The sequence below is a fragment of the Manis javanica genome, chromosome 10 (assembly GCF_040802235.1).
Source record: "Manis javanica isolate MJ-LG chromosome 10, MJ_LKY, whole genome shotgun sequence".
In the NCBI taxonomy this organism is placed as follows: domain Eukaryota; kingdom Metazoa; phylum Chordata; class Mammalia; order Pholidota; family Manidae; genus Manis; species Manis javanica.
The window spans coordinates 25,627,702-25,647,160 of record NC_133165.1 but is presented as its reverse complement, the minus strand read 5'-3'; the positions used below and the strand labels follow the sequence as shown (position 1 = coordinate 25,647,160).

General features: G+C 57.7%; 1 long non-coding RNA gene across 2 annotated transcripts; it reads left to right on the top strand.

Moving 5' to 3' along the window:
• Window positions 1–10,289: 10,289 nt before the first annotated feature.
• LOC108394672 (uncharacterized) lies at window positions 10,290–15,355 on the top strand. Of its 2 annotated transcripts, XR_001852485.3 has the most exons (7): window positions 10,290–10,490; window positions 11,112–11,220; window positions 12,617–12,743; window positions 13,029–13,158; window positions 13,298–13,381; window positions 13,956–14,769; window positions 14,954–15,355. It is a non-coding gene; the product is annotated as an uncharacterized lncRNA (long non-coding RNA). The 2 variants fall into 2 exon arrangements; XR_012121721.1 differs by having other exon boundaries at window positions 13,298–14,769.
• The last annotated feature ends 4,104 nt before the right edge of the window (window positions 15,356–19,459 follow it).

Genomic DNA, 19,459 nt, shown 5'->3' with positions numbered 1-19,459 from the left:
GGGTGGAGCTTCAGCTTCTGCACTAACGAGGGGTCCCAGGCGGGCTGGAGACACTGATGAAGATGGATGGCGTGAACGCCAGCCCGTTGTGTTGTTCATACAGAGTATCACACCCACGTCTTTAATCTGCAGACGGCCTGACACCTCACAAAGTACATCAGGATGTGATCCAATTGAAGCTGCAATGTTGAGAACATTTTATCACAAATTGAAATTATATCGTATTCCTTTTTTCTTAAATTAAAAAGCTAAAACCTTTTCGTTTGCTCTCACACGGTTGTGTAAAACTTAATCAGTGATTTTAACAACATTATATTTCCACATGGGCCATTTCTATTCTCATTTATCTACAAGGGAGAACTTTCTGAAAGGGGTGATGGGGTTTGTGAGTGGAGACTTCGGGCCCTGGGGCTGGTGCGAGCTTGGTGGACATGCCTCCTCCACACGTGTGGGTGGCTGGGGCAGGGTCCAAGGCTCCAAAAGGACAGACAGTGGTGTCAGCGTCTGTGTCCCAGTAGGTGGGGATGGGTATTGGGGGTTTCTGAGTGTCCTGGGGCAACTGGGACCCAGCATAAAGGGGGCTTCAAAAGACCAATGCTACCCTCTCCCAGTTCTGGCAGGCTGAGCCCCAGGGGTCTCAGGTCTAGGCTCTCCCCAAGGGCTCTAGGGAGGGTCCTGCCTGCCTCCTACAGCTCCTGGTGGCTGCAGGATCCTGGCCACTCCTTGGCTTGTGGCCACATCCCTCCATCTCCACCTCCGTCCTCATGAGCTTTGCCCTGCTTGTCTGTGTCCAGTTTCCCGTTGTTATAAGGACACCAGCCCCTGGAAAGTGGCCCGTGGCCTGCCCAACTCCAGTGTGACCTCATCCTAACCCATTACATCTGCCAAGTCCCTGTTTCCTAATAAGGCTATGTTCACAGGTTCCAAGGGTTAGAGCTTCAGCACATCTTTTTGGAGACATGATTCACCCCCTCATGGGGTAATCAGCAGGCTCACCAAGGCCAAATGTCTCATGTCAGGCATGGGACCCACCTGAGCACCGCCCTGACAGGTGAGCCAAAGATGCTGTAAGATTCAGTCGTTCGCTCAGGGCTGGTGGGGGAGTCCAGTGGTGAGGGCGGCCCATGTCCACAGCTGTGCTCCGGCCAGGCTGTTGCAGGGTGAGGGGCAGCTGCCCAGCCACATACCCAGAGACCTGTTTCTACCCTCTGCCCCCACAGCCTTCCCACCTACCTTTGTTGCAACCCAACTGCCACTCACTTCCAGGGCCCTGGGGGTGCATCATGGCAAATAGCTGCTATTCCACATTTTGTTCAGATGCCCCCCAGAACCGTGGTCTTAGGAAAGAAGCCCCCTCCCCAACCCTAGAGAATGAATCATTCTCAGTACAAGCCAATCATGGCCATTCTCATCCCTGATGTAGAAACCACTAGGAAGGCATACCTTTGCTGGATGTCATACCCACCTGGGATGTGTGGTGCTGCAGCAGCCACTCTGTGACCATGGGAATATGGCACCATTGTCAAAGATGGCAGGGCAGAAACACTGAAGATACCTGGGCCTTTGATGACATCATTGACCCACTGAATCTGCCAGTCCTAAAACTCCCTATTTCTGGATTTTTTGTCTTACAATATGTGAGGTTCCATAAGGCTTCCCTAACAAAGTACCACAAACTTTGTGGCCTAAAACAACAGAAATACATTTCTCACAGCTCTGGAAGCTAGAAGTCAAATCAAGGTGTCAGCAGGGCTGCTTCTGAGGCTGTGAGGGAGAGTCTGCCCCAGGCCTGTCCCCCTGCTTCTGGTGGCTGCAGGTTGTCCTTACTGTGCCTGGGCTAGTGCTGGGCCACTCCATTGTGACATGGCCCTTCTATCTGTGTGCGTATCTGTGTCCAAATGCCCCTTTTAAATAAAGACACTGGTCATATTGGATTAGGACCCACTCTAATGGTATCTAAACTTGATCATCTGCAAAGAACCTATTTCCAAATAAAGTCACATTCTGAGGTTCTGGGTGGACATGAAGCTTTGGGGGGCATGATTCAACCCAGTACATGGGATAATAATCCCCCTTTGTTTAAGCTTTCGCTTTGGTTTTCTGGTATTTGTAGATCAAAGTGTCCTAACTGACAGGGAATTTGACTCCAGGGCTGGAGGAGAGAGAAGTAACATAAACTCAGATGCGGAACTGTGTGAGCAGCACGGGCAGAGGGCCCCGTCTTCCTGGTGAGGTTGGTCACCATGATGGACGCATGTAAGATTAGGTCCAGCTGTTACCGGAGTACCTTGGGCCCCAGACCATGAATTCATCAAGGCCGGGAAAATAGGAAAATATTCAGAACATCAGCATTAGTTGACGACCGCTGTGGCTTTCAGTAAAGTCTTACAAGAGAGATGAATCTGGGATGAAGGTAGCCAATCTGAAAATGAGAGGAAGGAAATTAGGGATTTGCTGAAAGCATTTCTGTCTAAAGCAGACATCTAAACTGATCAAGCATTCCATGAGTTGAAGCTTTGCTGTGATGGGAAAGCCAATTCTTACATCAAAGCTAAAGCTCTTGTTAGTCATGGAAGTTTCTAGGCCTCCCTGCAAACATCCCACTGATACAACAATACAATTGTGTAAAAGGTACCACTCCCATCTTTGCTGGGTGCCACGGTGGGACTTGGGACTCATGGCACTGCAGCAGCCAGCGTGGGGCCATGAGGGAAGATAGGCTGCCAAGCAGAGCCTGGAGGAGCAGAAACAGGGAAGGCTCCCAGGCGTTTGTTGATGTCCTGCTGTTGCTGAGCCCTGAATGAGCCAATCTAGAACCTTACATGAAGACTTCTTGTTCTGAGGGACATTACCCCAGGGTTGCTGGGACTCCAACTTGCATGTTCTGACAGCCTAGTGAACGCGCATCTGTGTGGTGCAGCCCCATCTCCTCGCCCATCAGTGCTCCCACCAGGTGAGCTCCTTGGGGGAAGGACCCGCCTGACCACAGATCACACCCCCGAGCTGCCGTCCAGGTGTGCGGTCTCCTGCTGTGCCTCTCCCACGGGGTCTGTCAGGAGAACAGGCAGCAGTGACAGGGACACAGGGACACGTCGTCCTGCACTGTGCAGGGGGCTGGCTTTGTAGGCAGAAGGTGCTCAGGGAGCAGGCAGATGGCTGGTTCAGGGCGTGTGCCTGCAGGGTGGCTCCGGCAGGCAGTGGGGCCCTGGGTGGGCAGCCCCTTGATGGGCAAGGTGTGTGAGCAGGGGCTCCCCTCTCCTCTGGTCCCAGGTCACTGGGGGTGGGCGGCAGCGCTGTGGGAGCACAGCTGGGAGAGCCCAGCCTGCGCCCTCCCACAGCCTCCCTGTTCTCTGAGCTGTGGGGCAGCCTGGCTGGCTCCTACCTGATCTGACCGCTGCAGAAGGCCAAGGTATTGCCAGGGCCACTTTGCCCCGTGGGCTTGGATGAGGGGCTGGGAGAGGTCACCTCCTCCCCCAGCTCTTAGGCTGACCTTCCTGTGACCCCTGGCCAGAGCTCTCTGGCAGGGAAGGGGAGGGGAGGGTGTCACTGCAGGCAGGGGAGAGGAAGGAGGGGAGGAGGGGGCCAGGGAGGGGGCCAGGGAGGAGCCCAAGGGGGAGAGGAGGTGGGGGCTGGCTAGCCAGCAGCGCTTGGCGGGGCTCCAGACAGCAGCCAGGTAGCCGGCTACACGCCTCCCTCCCCTGGAAGTGGGGGGCCCCCGGGGACCCCCATGTCACATGACCCATCAGCTGACAAAACAGGATGACTCAGCCGGCAGCTGTCGGCCCCCTGAAATAATGACAAAAACAATTAGCAATCCAAGCAGTAGCCTTTCCTTAATTATCTCCTCCGAGTTTAATTAACTAGCTAAATTATCAGCAGTAATGTAGGCATTAATTATGTCAAATTACAGTGTAAAACTCACAAAGTGTGGAAAATGTCAATTCAGCTTGGCTCACCTGCCAAGTGGGGGTGGTGAGTATGTGGGTACCTGTGCTCGAACCTTTGGGCACTCGGCCACGTGGGGCTGCCAGGCCGGCAGCCTGGGGCAGGGGCAGGGGCAGCGTTGGGCCGGAAGGCACAGGGTCGGGCACGCTGGGCCCCACTGCACCACCAGGGCGATGGAGACACACTGGCTGGGACCCAGGGAGGGAAGGGAGCCTGCTCCCAGACCAGATGGCCAAGATGCTGAATTATTAAATTATGAATATTAATACAAATCAGACACAAAAGAGGTAATAATTTTGCTGCCCTACAGAAATAATTAACATAATTTTGATAAATTACATGATAAGAGAATCTCAAAATTGAGGTAGATTTATCTTAATTAATATCTAGGACCAACTCTGAAAGGTAAATTGTTCCTTGGGGGTTGGGGCAGGGTGAGGCTGGGGTGGGATGTGGCCCTCACCCAGGATTCTTTTTGTCACAAGGCTAGAGGGACAGGGTGGGCAGATGTGGGGACCTGGTGTGGCCCAGGTGCACGGAGCATCTTCGGTGAGGGACAGGCCCTCTCTGTGCCTCAGTTTCCCTTTCTCAAAGCCCCATTGGCTGGCCCGGTTGGCCTCACAGGGCCTTCAGCTCTGATTGGCATTTTGGCCACATTCTCCCACCAAAACACTGTGTTGTGCACGTGGGACACCTGCCCACCAGGTGAGCCACACACGTGGCTCCCTATCTGTACACACCTGGCCAAGGAAGCAGGAGACCCATGAGCTAGTCCCAGATGCTCGTTGCACGCTTCCAAAGAGGAGAGCCAAACCTTACACTCTCCAGGCCTTTGTTTCCTTTGGTACGATAGGAGTTGGGCTGTGCACACTCTGAAGATGGCTGCTGCCCGCCTGGTCCCACGCCTTGTCCACCCCCACCTCCCTGCCAGTTGCATGGCATACGGTAGGGGGACAGTCACCAACCAGAGGGTCCCCCGAAGATGGTGGGCGAGCCTGGTGCAGTTGGTGCCCGGGACACCTAGAGTCTCCTAACCCCGCCAGTCCTCAGACTAGCAGCCTGGTCGTTCATGGCCTGGGACCCTGGGTGTCCTGTGTGGCCTGTCACCAGGAGGCCAGGGGTTAGTAGCTGCCCCTCAATCTGCTCTAACAAGGCCGGCCAGTCTGCTGCTTTCAAACCTGTGTGTGCCTCAGGGCCTTGGCACTGGCTTTTGTTCTCCTGGGATGCTCTGCCCCTGGAGTAATCCTTGGCTCCCTCTCCTCCTTGAGGTCCCCATGCTATCCATCCCACCCTCTCCTTCCTTGTTCTTCCTCATCCTGACCATGTGCAGCCAGTCCACTGTGTGCCTGCATATAGCCAGCCTCCCCAATGGAACACAAGCCCCATCATGTCCAGGATGCATCTGTTTGCTGTTGTACCCCCAGGCGTGGCACCTAGTAGGAGCTTGTAATATTTTGATGAACTAATTAATCGATTGATCGATTGATTCATAACGTTCCTTCATGTTATGTATCTATCATCACATTTAGCCACAGTGCCAGCACACACTGTGTGCAGAAAGTCACATCGCGTTTCACGTCCTGTGACATGTGCTGACCTCATTGACATAATGGCTGCCACACACCCACCTCACCAGCCCTCTTGCCGTGCAGCACATACCTTTGCACATGCCGCATGTGCTCCACACCATACTTACACAGTGGAGATGACACCCTTCGCCTGTCAGCATGCTATATAGCACAGACTGTGTCACATACATGTATTACTGTGTTAGGCTATGACTCCCGGCACAGGACACCCATGGGTCACACACTTGCCTCATCACACCCTACATGTGCTTTCCAAGTAGGGGAGGCCTGGCCAGCTGCCCACAAGCCCGGCTCAGGGCCAGGGTCCCCCCAGCCCTGGTGTGTGCACACTTGGGATCACCTGTGTGTGCACATGCACATGTGGTCACTCGTGGGTTTTTGTGCATGTGAACATATGTGCATACGTGAACTTTGCTAAGACATATTGAGAGAAATGACAGCTGTCCCTGACCCCATCTGAGAGGCTTCTGCTCTCTGGGCCTTGGTTTCCTGTGCTGTAGCCCAGACTGTGGGTCCACCCCCAGCAGCCAGCAGAGCAGGCATGATGCACATGGTCCCACCATCAGGGTGTGCCTCTCTGAGGGTGGAGCACACCTGGCCTGGCAGCAGGTGCTAAGGCCCTGGGGCAGATTCTCCGGGTGGAAGCCAGGGTGGCCAGATGGAGCCTGTGAGCAGAGGGAAGGCCCAAGGGCCGGGAAGTAACAGGGTCCTGACAATTTATCCCAAACCTGGCTGGGCCTGAGGCTGGCCCTTGGCCTGTATAATACTTGGTGGGTGGAAACCAAGCCCTGGAGGCCATTGGCATAGAATCCTGGTCTTGGAGACAGACACTCTGGACTCCAGTCCACACCCCTCCTTACTGGGCAGCCTCTGTTTCCACATCTCTGAAATAGGGAATGATGCCTGCCTCACAGGTGGCCCCTGGCTCTGGCTCTGTGAACCACACTGATGATGTCTATTGAGGTGACTGCACTGGGGGACTGGGACCGGTGACTTCCTCCCAATGCTGGAGCCCTGAGAGCTGCAGGCTGAGGGCCAGAACCGGGTGGAGGGGAAGGCACAGGTGCTGTGTGATGTCAGGGGAGGGGGCCTTGTTAGTGCTGTGGGCTGGGTTCAGAATTTGGGATCCTATCCTAAGGGCTCCAGGGACCCTTTGTGGGGGTGTCAGGTCAGGGTGTGACGTTCTAGACCTGGGTTTGTTTTTGTCTTAAATGTTTACTATGAGGCACATCAAATACACAGGAAAGTAATACAGCAGATGCCCACTGACCCACCGCCAAGATTAAGCAGATGCGAACATTTCGCTGTATTTTAATTGGACCCCTTGTATGTGATCCCTTTTTAGTAGAAACTTTTTATTTTAGAGTAATTTGGGTTTACAGACATGCCCAGAGAAGTCGGAGAGTGGCCGCAGGTGGCCGGCAGAACTGTCTGCTGCCCGGGTGTGTCTGCTCCTGGCCCTCCAGCCCTGCCCCGTATCAGACACCCCCTGTCCCCTTAATCTCTTTCCTTTGCTCCAGAATCCCACCCAGGATCCTGGGCGATATTTCGCCGGCCTGTCTCCTTGGGCACCTCTGCCCTGTGGCCCCCTGGCTTTCGACCGCCTTGGTAGTTTTGAGGAGTGTGGGGTATTTTGCAAAATGCCCCTCTATTTGGGTTTGTCTGGGGTTTTCCTTCCGGTAGGACTGGGGTTCAGGGTTTGGGAGGAAGATTCCGTCATCAGATTTGGGTTTTGAGAATGAGTCTGGCCGCCTGGGGAGGTGGCTGGAGGGGCAGCAGGAGACACATGGGTGGGGAGCAGCGGCCGCGACAGGGTGCTGTAAGGCTGGCCGGGAGGGGTGCAGGAGAGGGGTTGGGGTGGCCGGAGGACAATGAAGGGAGGGCAGGCAGGGGTCAGGTTTAGAACTCACAGGGGGGTGAGGAGCGGGGCCAGGAGCACCCCCATTTCTAGAGTGGATGCCTGGGTGGATGGTGAGCTGCTGACAGAGCTGGGAGCTGGAGGGGGGCTCGGGGAGGGCCTGGGGGTTAACTCCTTGGCCTCATTTCTCCATGCCCTGCTCCTGAGCCCCCTGGGTGTGGACCAGGTTGCAAGGGGGCTCTGGAGAGCCAGTAGAGCAGGTGGTTCTCCAGCACTGAGGCCTGGCATGCAGGCTGAGGAGAGGAGGTGGGCACCTGGGGCAGGACATCTGGGGGCTCTGAGGGCCTGTGTGCTGCTGTGTGCCAGCCCCACCTGTGCCCACCCAGGCCAGGCATGTGCCTCCATGAGGAAAGGTCCTGAGTTGACTGAGAGCTCGCTGTGCGACCCTGCACCAGTCACTCCCCACCTCATGCCTCAGTTCCCTTGTCTATAAAATGGGGTTCCTAGCAGGGCTTACAGGGACCCATCTCCACAATGAAACGAGGGGTGTTAGCAGAGCATGGACCCTCCCTTAGATTCAGTTTCTCTGCTCATCACCCCCTTCCCTCCACCATCTGTTCTATCTATCCACCTACCCACCCACCCACCCATCCAACAGCCACAAGGGAAGTTTGTAGGGTTATATTGGCCACCTAGCATCTGAACATACAAAAGCAGTTACCTGACTTAGCCTGACAGATGCGCCTGAGGTCAGTAGGGGGGCAGATGTGATCCTGGGTACACCTGGGTGCGTCTGTGTGCATTGCGGGGGAATCAGGCAAATGGTTGCAGCCTGGAGGGATATCACAGTCAGTTCTGAGCCTCTTGGTCTCAGGCCTCCTTGCCCTGAGCAGGCTGGGGATTGAACTGTGGGGGGATCTGACACCCTTCCCCACCTAAGGATGGAGGAAAGCAGGTCCCTGACCCCTCTGCTTTTGCTATTATCTGGGTCCCAAGAGACCTGCACGTGTGCATCTGCGTGGGGGTATGAGTGGGCGAAAGGGGCTTCATGTGCCACGTGCTAGGTGACAGCAGGTCAGGGTGCCAGTCCACCCACAGTGTATCCAGCCTGCAGCAGCCTTCAGAGGCTCCCCGGATCTGCCTCAGACTTAGGCAGCCTGTTTGTAAAATGGATTGAGGGCCTGGCTGTGCCACTCTCTGGGGAGAGGAGCCAAATTCCAAGCATCTGTGAAGTGTCTGGACTTCCTTCTGCCAGGCGCCCGAGTCAGCACCTGGGCCAGGCCAGGTTTGAGACTGGGGGACCCCTGGGCCTGAGGATGGGCTGTAGTGACCCATTTGCAGCCCTGCTTACCATGGACTCGTGGGCTGCCCGTCTGTTCCCATCACGAATCCATGGCCTCTCTGAGCCTCCACCTGCCCATCTGTAAAGTGGGGCATGTGAGGGTACTTTGGCCTGGCCCCACACTGGCCACAGGGTGGGATGGACAGCAGCAACGTGGCATCCAGCACTGCCCACATAGCAGGGCCTCCTGAGACAGGTTGTGGTCAGACTGGACTTCATCTGCCCTGTGCTTCAGGCCGTAGCCAGCCTGGGGTGTCAGCCCATTTTCCAGCTGGGGCTTAGAGAGGTGAAGCAACTTGTCCAAGGCCACACACCCAGAGGCACAGCTGGGGTGTGATGACGCCTGAGTGACAGGGTAGCTGGTGGATGGGCGGTTGGGACCACAGGGATCTGGGGCTGGGAGAGGAGGTGGGGCAGAAGGACGGGGCTGAAGTCACATTTGTCAGGGACACTGCTGAGCCAGGTCAGCTGCTGCCCCCTCCTCTTCCCACCCCCAGGTGCTGCTGAGTTCAGGGCTTGCCATGTGCTTGTCTGGCCCTCTAGCTGGGCTGACACCTAGGCTGATGCCATCTGACCCTGGCATCCCCCAGTGCTCCAAGATGCCTATCAAGTGGGACACTGGAGGGGACAAGGGTGGGGGACTGGGCCACAGCTGGAGATGCAGGCAGTGGGGGACAGAGGTGCTCAAACTTCCCACCAGTGACAGCCATGGCCAGCAGGGACCCCATGGGGCTGGGCAGGATCACAGACCCCAGCACCTGGATCCCTGCATCAGCTCACCCCTTCACGGGTCTAGAGGCAGGGACAGAATCTGAGCACATATCTATTCTAGCCCTTGCCCCTGGTACAGAGGGGAAACTGAGTCCCATCGAGGGTCAAGAACGTGCTGAAAGCTCATGAGGTGCAGCTGCAAGGCGGACCCCTGCCTCGCCATCCTGCCTGGGAGGTGACCCCCACCACCCCACTCCTGACTATTTGCTTTGCTCTGAAATGCTGACAGTTCCTGCCCTCTACCCCACACCGCTGCCACGGCAGGTGCCATGCTTGGAGAGCTGTCCTAGATCTGGCCCACCTCTGCAGCTCTCTCGGAATGGGACGCCCACGCACCTGTTGCAAAGGGCGCACAGGTTCTTGAAGGTCACTGTTACAGTGGCACACACATTTCAGTGTCCTGGCCGTTGTCGAGCACACTCTGCGCCCAGCTCTGCCCCTGGGCCGCGGGACCCGGGCGCCTGACCTTGCTGCCCAGGACTTGGTGTCCACTCCTGTAGAGCGGGCCACTTGGCGGGATAATGGCACCCACGATGAGTTCAGTGCTCTGCAGGCGCGCGCTTCACCTGCCGCGGGGACCCCTAAAGCTGAGACCCGCTGCCTGCCTTTCCCAGGTGCCGTCGGGTGGGGGTCTCGGCCGAACTTCCAGGCCACGCCCCTCAGCGGGCGGGGCCTGGACCTGATGGGGCGGGGCCTCGGGCAGGAGCCCCCTCCCCCGCACTCTGCGTGCGGATCGGCGCGCCCGGCAGGTGGCGCTGCAGCGTTTCCAAACGTGCGCGGGGCAGGCGCTGGGTTGTACAACAGGACGGGGTACGCGGCTATTCCGTCCGCACCCAGTACACTTGGGCAGACGGCACAGGCCTTTCAGTCCGCTGTCACCCTGGTTCCCTTACCCGGAGCCCTGCTGTCTGCAAGTCTTTGCTATCCTCCAACCTGCACCCCGTTCTGCTGGAGCCTCTCTCCAAGCCGGCCCTTAGCAGACCAGGTTTGTTTTTTTCTATCCCGGGCACTCAGGGTCGGGTCCAGTCCCCTCCCAAACTTGCAATGCAGGTGGGAGAGTGAAGCCCAGGACACATCCCTCCAACCTGGAGCCAGTGCCTCTCTTTGGCAGCACTGGCAGGCGCGGGCCAGCAGACCCAGAGCGGGGGTGGGGGTGGAACGGCATTGTCGGTACCCACGCACACTGCAGGGCACCCCCACAGGTCGGGCAGACCCTGGAGCTATGACAGCAGGGGCAGGAGTGATGGAGGCTCAATGCAGTTGCACCTCCTCGGTGCAGGCCGGGGCAGGAGCTGACGGACAGATCCCATTACTGGGAATCCTGTCCCCTGGAACAGAAGTACATACAGGGGTTCTGTTATCTCCTAGGGGAGTAACTGAAGGGGGAGAGACGCAGGCACTTGCTCGGGTCACCCATGGCTGAGGCAGTAGGACACTTACTCCCCTGGCCTTGGCCTCTTGGCCCTGTCCAATCTTAAGTGACTCCTTTAAAAGGGGGTCCAGGCCTTAGCCTGTGGGGTTAGGAAAGGCACAGCTCTGCCCCCAGCCTACTGTGTGTCCTGGCCAAGCCCGACCTCTCTGGGCCTCAATTTTCTCATTTGTGCAGGAGCGATGACAGTGTTCACCTGGGTTGCTCTGGAGGATGGACTGCAGGCTGTGTGAGACCAGGTAGAGCACCTGGATGGGACTTACGGACGGAGGTTGACCCCCTCAAGGTAACCCGACGTCCCCAATCAACACGCACTCCTCACAGGCCCCACCCACCTGTGCGATGGTGCAGCTGTGCCCCACTCTGGGGGATCGTAGGGGGGCAGGGCACGGCAGGGGAGGGGCTGTTGAGACCGGAGTGCTTGCCTGGGCCTGGCTCCCGTGTGGGTGTGCACAAAAATACACACAGGAAATCGCTGCTGTGATAAACACCCCCAGCGAAGATTCTGATGCCGCCCGCACATGGGGCAAACGCAGCGTCCTGGCAGAAAAGAACAGCAGTGTCCCCGCCTGTGGCGAATCCTCTACACGTGCGTGTATCTGTGCAGGTCAACAGCCAGCACTGCCGGCTCCACAGAGTTGTTTGAACACCGCGGATACACTGAGAACACGCCTTAATTAGATCCTGCAGAACCCTGACACACAAACAAAAGATATTAATATCAAGCCGCGCAGCATCAGTTGCGGTTTACACAGATCAGAGAACATTTTGGGTGCAATGAGGTGGTGTGTGTGACAGGTTGTTACTTTAGGAGTTGGGGATATGGACAAGTGACAGACCTGTGAGGGCCTTGGGGGGTTGGGGAGAGTGGGAGGTGGTCAGGAGGGGAGGGGAGGGGGAGGGAGAGTTGGCCAGGAGCGGGAGGGGAAGGTGACCAGGAGGGGGAGAAGGAGGTGGCCAGGAGGGGGAGGGGTAGTGGGCAAGAGGGAGAGGGGAGGTGGCCAAGAGTAGGGGAGGAGGAGGTGGTCGGGAAGGAGGGGTTGTGGCCAGGAGGGGGAGGGTATGGTGGCCAGGAGGTGGGGGGAGGTGGCCAGGAGGGGGAGAGGTTGTGGCCAGGAGACGGAGGGTATGGTGGCCAGGAGGTGAGGGGAGGTGGCCAGGAGGGGGAGGAGCAGGTAGGCAGGAGGAGGAGGGGTTGGTGGCCAGGAGGGAGAGGGAGGGTGGTGGCCAGGAGGGGAAGGGTGTGGTCACCATGTGGGGGTGGGGAGGTGGCCAGCAGGGGAGGGGGTAGAGGCCAGGAGGGGGAGGGTATGGTGGCCAGGAGGTGGGGGGAGGTGGCCAGAAGGGGGAGGGGAGGTGGCCAGGATGGGCGTGTAGGGTCAGAGCCCAGGCCCAGGCCAGGAGCCAGCAGGGCCTGGCCCAGTGGGAGAGGGAGGGCCCAGACACAGGCCGGTAGTCCCTGGCACAGGCCGGTGGTGTCACTAGCACTGCTTTCACTACCATGTCATTGGGGTGACGCTTACAGGACCAAGGTTGGCACCGGCCCTTCCCCTGCACCATCTCTTGTCTGCTCTGAGGTCACTCAGAGAGCCGAGTTAGGCTCAGGCCTCCCAAGCACGGGGTCAATTTCTTTGTACTTTATTACCTAAAACTTAAACTTTATTGAGATGTAATTCATGTAGGCTCTGGGCAGAATCATGTCCCCCAGGCTATGCTGCAGCCCTGGAGTCTGGCTCCTGTGGATGTGACCTTGTTTGGAAATGGGGCCTTTACAGAGCTACAAGGAGGTGTCCTTGGGTGCAGATGGAGGTGAGACAGGAGAGACTGGGGATGGGGGGAGGGCCCCCGCCTGCCAAGGACCACCGAGGACTGTGGCCCCACCAGGAGCCTGTCGGGCCAGGAAGGCCCTCACCCCCACCCCCGAGAGAGCGGTTGGAGGTGGGCAGCCCATTCTCTCTGGGACTGGACCTCTAGCTTCAGAAAACATCATCACCCCAAATACCAACCCCGTTCCCATGGGCACTCGTTCCCCGTTTCCTCCCAAACCGTAGCCTTCTGTGTCTGCGTGATTTCTCTGTTTTCTGTATTTCATAGACGTAGGATCACACACCAGGACACGTGTTCTTTGTGTCTGGCTTCTTTCGTTGTGCAGAACATCTTCCGGGTTCGTCCACGTTGGCTCACATGTCGCCACGTCATTCCTCTGGCTGAGTAGTATTCCAAGGTGTGGAGGCACCCTTCGTGCTTATCCATCAGCTGAGGGATGACAGGGTCCTGTCCACTGAAGTCTCACAAGTGAGGAATGCGGCTGTGCGTGTGCGCATGCAGATCTTCCCGTGAACTTTTGCTTTCACTGTTCCCAGGAATACCCCTCCAAGAGCTTGTAACATCTTTAAAAAGAAAGAATGCAGGACCTGGCAGAAAGCTGCCACCAGCTGTGCAAAGGGGTGAGTGGAAAAGCAGCTTCCCTTTCTCGGCAGAACCCAGGCCACTGTTCTTGTGGCTGTTGCATCCCTTTCTGGGTATCCAAAAGTGCTCTATAGTTGCATGGGGAGTAAAGCCAATCTCTCCCTTTCCCCCACACGACAGCATTGTTACATGTGGTGTCCTGCATCTTGCTGGCTTAGCCCTGGTGGCCTGGCCATCCCCTGGGCTGGCATGCATGCTGCACCGTCCCTCTTCGGCCGTGTGAGCTTGTGCCTGCCATGCGGTCTGCCAGGCCGGTGTGGGGTGTTGGGGGTGTCCACTGTTGTGTACTATATGCAAGGTGTTCGGGCACCTCTTGGCTCCAGCGCGTAAGTTCCCAAGGCACATGTGTCAGGGTAAGGGTGTGTGCCAGCTCAGAGCTGAGCCCTTAACCTAAGCACTGCAGATAGGAAAACTGAGGCCTGGAGGGGGCAGGACTGTCCAGAGAGCTCTGTGGCAGATACAACCTCCTGAAGCTGACACAGATCTGGAGCCAGCCTTACATCCACCCCACACCCAGCCCACCAGCCAGCTGCTTCCTCTCTCCCCAGCCAGAAGCTGCAGCTCCGATGCCCGGTGACTCAAGCAGGTGGCATCCCTCTGGGGTCAGTGTCCCCAGCAACTCTGGTATTAGCAAAGTGGGCTGAGAACCTTTGGGGGCACTCAGGGCTCTCCCGGGCGGCGCACCGTTTTACTCACATTTTCTGTGTTTCTGATGTTCTGACCGCTGCGCCTCCCTGCCCCTGCAGGACAGCACCCCCCAGGTAGCCTAGTCCTGGAGCAGTAAGCCACTTGCCGTTAGGAACCAGCTTTTCCAAGGCACACTGCCAGCACAGAGCCACCTGCCCCCCTCACCTGGGGCTGGCACTCAGGGCCTTGTCACCCAGACAACCAGGGATGGCCCCTCTGGCCCAGGCTCCTGAAATGATTCAGACTGGCTAGCCCTAAGTCTCCATCCCTTGGCCCCCAACACCTGCCTCTTGACCCACCCTGTCTTCCCCGTGTGACCCTGTGTGTGCCACCTCCTGTCCAGCGGCTGTAAGTGCAGCACAGACTTCTTCATGTCTGTCCTTCCTGCACTGTGTGTGTGTCTTCCATACCCGATGAGAAGGAAGCCCTGTGTACTGGGCACCCGCACTCCAGGCTGACAGGGCAGCACAGTGCGGCTGGAGATTGAGCCCTCTGAGCAGGCCCTGCCAGGCTTTATCACCTTGAAACCTCCTGCTAGCCCTTGGGGCAGAGGCTGTCACAGATGGAAAACTGAGGCTCAGAGAGGCCAGGCAGCTTGTTTGAGGTCACACAGCATGCCAGCAGTGCAGCAGCATGTGCACCCCACCAGGGATGGACTTCAGAGCCCCTGGCCCCCAGGGTGAGGTGTCTGTGGGGTCCAGAGGGCCTTGGGACTGGGGAGGGTGGCCCCCTTGATGGCATGGGGAGATAAATGTTTAGAAGTAACTCCCTCTGATGGATTCAATTATATGTAATTTATATAATGGCTGCTGGAGTTTCCAGCCAAAAAATACTACTACTGATCACATGACTTTCCTTCCAAGGCCCAGGAGACAAATTAAAAGCACGTAAAGTGCGGTCCTAATTGGCGAGGGCTGCAGCCTGGCAGCCTCCAGGTGCACACAGACACGGCAGCAAAACCCCATGCCCGCCCGCACCCACCCCTCCTGCAGCCACACACCTGGCGTGGGCAGGGCCTGAGGCCGCCTGTGTGCCCTGTGGCTCTCCAGTCCGCCGAACCCCTAGCTCACCTGCCGGCCCTGCCCCAGAGGATGGAGACGGAGGGGTGGCCTGTGTGGCAACCACTCAGTCCCCCCACTGGAGGACATGTGGGGCCGCCCGTCCACCCTGTGGTCCCACCCCCAGCGGCCTCTGGGCCTCAGTCTGCTCCGGGAGTGAAAGCTCACTGGAGCCCTTCCCTGAGCAAAACAATCCTTTTTTTTCTGCTGGGAAATAAAATCCTGTGGCAACATCCAAAGACACTGTCTGATTCAAGCAGAGGTCCTGCCTCCCGAGCGCCCACCCCTGCTTCCCTCGCCCCACCTCTCCCCAGCCTGGAATTTGGGCATGTGGCTTGGGTCGCTTTGCATGGCAGTGGGCCCTGAACACCCAGAGCCTTTTCCTTCCTCAAAAGTACAGCTGGTGATTGACCCCATTTTGCAGGTCTGAAAATAGAGGCCTGATGGGGTTGAGGGCTGGCCCTGGCATCTGGGGGTGGGGTTGGGGGCAGGTCCCTATAACTCCAGGCCGGGGGCTGATCAGTGGCCACCATCTCCACAAGGCAGTGTGCAGCACGGTGTGCTCACATGGCCTGGGTGGCATGGCTCTGATAGGTGGGAGGAGCTGTGCCCTAGGGTCCCACCAGCTGTCCCCATGGCTCCTCAGGCAGCCGGCTCCCACTGCCCCCACACCTCAGTCTTGCATCCTTCCCCCAGGGCCCCCTGGGGGACAGGATGCTCCGGGGCTCCCCAGGGCGCTGTGCCTACTCATTAGTGCACCTGTCACGGCGCACAGCTCTGCGAGGGCTGGGTGCCCAGGGCCCGGGGCCCACCTTGTGGGGCCCAGCCAGTGGCTAGTGGCGTAAGGAGGCACTACCACCTTTGGAACAGAGTGAAAGTGGGTGTATGTAAATGAATCAGTAAGCTGAAGATCAGACGGGTGAGCATTCATGTAAAAGGCAGTCAAGAGGTCCTAGACAGGGCAAGGGGCACGGGCTGGCCTGTGTGAAGCACTGGGTGCTCCGCCTGCCCCATGCGGAGAGCCTCATCCAGGAGGCTGGCCAGGGGGGCCAAGTCCATCAGCATCCTCCTCTCCCCAGTCAACCACCCGGAGCTGCAAGGATGAGAAAGCCCCCCTCACTCGGGCTCAACTGCAGGCTCTGCAAGGAGAGTGGGTGGGAGACAGGCAGGGGTCCAGGCCCACAGAAGCCGCTGCTCTAGGGCCTGTCTCTGCCACCGACGGCACATAGCTCTGGGCTGCTTCTGGTGCCTGGGCTCTGGGACATGGGACCAGCCAGGCCACTGTGTCCCCCCATTTTACAGACGGGCCTTCCAAGGTGCAGGCCTCCCAGAGATGGTGTGGTCTGGGCCGAGGAGTTGCTTTGGGGATCCTACCAGTCCTGGATCCTGGACCCATAGACTGAGGGGTGGGGGCGTCCTCCACAGGGTGGTGGGACCCTCCCAGGCCACCTCTGCTTCCTCCCTCACCTTCTCTGCTCACGGCCCCTCCCACCTAGTGCCCTGCGCCTGGGCCCAGCCCCCTTGCCCACCACACCCTCCTTCCTGGGCCCCCTCCCATCCTCACCCTTCTGTCTCTAGCTGCAATTACAGCTAATCAGATACCTGAGCCACTTGTGAAGCCATTAACAGCTCTCCCTGCCCTGTGGGAAATCAGCCGGCTGGACAATTAGCTTTTTAGTTGCAACTCAGATTCTGATGCAAGCAATAAACAACTCAGAGCTCCAGCTCTCTCCTCCCAGCTCCTCATTCTCCACCCCCACTCCGCCCTCCCCTCTCTGCCTCTCCCTTCCTGACCCACAAGGGTCCAGAGTGTTGCAGCTGGCCCTTCTCCCCTCCGGCCTGGCCCGGCCACCTGACACTGTCCGCAGCCCGCAGATCCCTCATGCTCTGGATGCCTGAGCCTAGGACAAGCCAAAGCCCCTGCAGCTCCATCTCAGGTTTAGAACAACCAGGTGGTTGGTGTGGTGGCGATCAGTGCCATTTTGGGGGGACCTGCAGCCCCCAAACCCCCAGGCTGGCCCAGGGGAAATCCTCCCCACCTGTCGAATTTCTGGCGGGTGTGTGCGTGTGCACACACGCCTGCTTGTAATTAAGCAGTTAATTGCACCGGGTTCTTGATTAGCTTTGGGGGATGGCAATGTTCTAGCGAGATGAGGTGTTGTGTACAGTTCAGAATCATTTAGAGAAATCGGAGCTAATTTCGCTGTCTCTGCTTATTACTGCATTAATTTAATTTGGGCTGCTTTTAGCTCATTAACACATCTAATTAATTCGTTGACATCACTATTAAGATGTCTCTTTGAAATTGGCGTCTCCAGATAATCAGGATGGAGAGGCTGACACATCAGCGCGGAGCTGGCTGGGAATGCGGGAAGGGGAGGGAGCCGGCTAATGAATTTCCCATCCGAATCGGCGGAGGGCCGCGGGAGGAGGGGAGCCGAGACAAAGGAAGGGGGAGCCCGAGAGCTCCCGCGGCTGGCCGGCTCTTAAATATTGAATTGGTTATGAAAATAAACAGACCTGGCGAGTGCCAAAGTACAGCCACTGATCCTCTCACTTCCTGGCGGACACCAGGGCAGTGCTGGCCAGGCCAGTGCCAGCGTCAGCTTGAACGGAGGCTGCTGGGCCTGACTGCCCGGCCGGGAGTGCAGTGCAGGGGAAGCCTGCCATGGGGGCTGGACCCGGTGTGACCCCTCATTGACAAATGGGGGACTGAGGCCCTGAGCTGGAGCAGGTCCCCAGGGCCACAGCGGGGCTTGGTGACTTTCCACTAAGATCAGGGACAGCCCAGGTGCGTGCTGGGGAGTGGCCACATCCCAGGTAACTGGCTGGGCGCCTAGAGGTCCCCACTGCCCACACTTAACATCCCTTCTGTCTCCTGGGGGCCCTGTTAGGTGCGTGTGAAAGCTATGGCCTGCTGACCCTCCAGGGCAGGCAGGATCGGCTGTGGGAGGGCAGGGACTGCAATGTGGGTGTGGTTGGTGGGTTCTGAGCTTGACCTCTGCCAGGGTGGGGCCTCCTGGGCAGCCCTCACTCCCCATTCCAGGCTTGTATCCTGCCACCTCACTCACTTCTGGAAACATCTTCCTTTCCTTATCTTGGGCAGATTAAATTTATCTGTGTTTCAAAGAGTGCTCTCAGATGTCATTTCCTCCAGAAAGACCGCTGGATTTCCCCTTTGACTCTGGGGCCCAGCAGGTACCATGTCAGGGCACCGACAGGCCACATCCTCCTTGTATGCAGCAAAGCGGTGTTTGTCACCTTAAGAACAAACTCAGAGACAGCTCGATTCCACTGGGCCAAATCCACTAGACCAAACATTTGCTGATTCATTCAACAAACATTTATTAAGACCCTACAGTGTGTTAGTCCCTGTGTCAAGAACTGGGGCAGATAAAAACAGTAGGCCTGCCACCCCTCCTCCCACAGCCCTCCAGGACTGCCCCTCACCCCCATGTCCAGTCCCATCCTCTGGAAACTCCATCCCTAAGCATGTCCCAAATTGCCCCCTTCTTTCCTCCCTGCTGTCTCGGCTGGACGGCAGTTACAGCTGCAAGAAGTGCACACAGCTTCCTGGGAAGACTAACACACCTCTGTCCCATTTGTTTGGAGGCCTACTGGAAAATAAGGGGATGCCCAGGGGACCTGGGTCACATAGGCTGTGGGCCTCCCCACCTCTTGGGTTGCCCCAGGGATGCCATCAAGGAGGGGGTGAGTCCTGAGCTGGGCTTCAAAGGATGAATAGAAGTTTGTCTGTTGTCATGTCAGAAGCATATGGGAAGTGCACAGCTGGTGCTCAATCAATGCTAGTCTGCCCCTGGAAACTGCTGGTACTGAATGGGGCAGCCATGTACACCGGCCACTATGCTGCCCGCGGGGTCTGGGTGAGGACGTTGCTCGGACACAGAGCTGTGCTCCAGGCCCAAGGCACTGACAGGCCTCCCCACCCCACCTGCCTCCACCAGGAGGAGAATGGAGGGGCCCAGCCCGTCTGTGGAACTTCCCCTGGGCAGCTTTGCACCTGGCCCCCACTGATGATGGCAGACTGAGGGCTGCGTCAGTGTCCAGGGGCTGCTGTAACAGAGAACCTCAAGCTGGGTGGCTGAGAACAGCAGAATTCTAGGGGCAGAAAGTCTGAGCACAGGTGTGGGCAGGCATGGCTCCTTCTGGAGATTCTGTGCCTGGCCTCTCTGTGCTGCCGGGGTGCTGGCAATCCTTGGTTCTCCGTAGCTTGTGGGAGCACCACTCTGACCTCTGTCCTCTTCCCATGATGTCCTTCCTGTGTGCCTGTCTGCACTGAAGGCTCCCTTT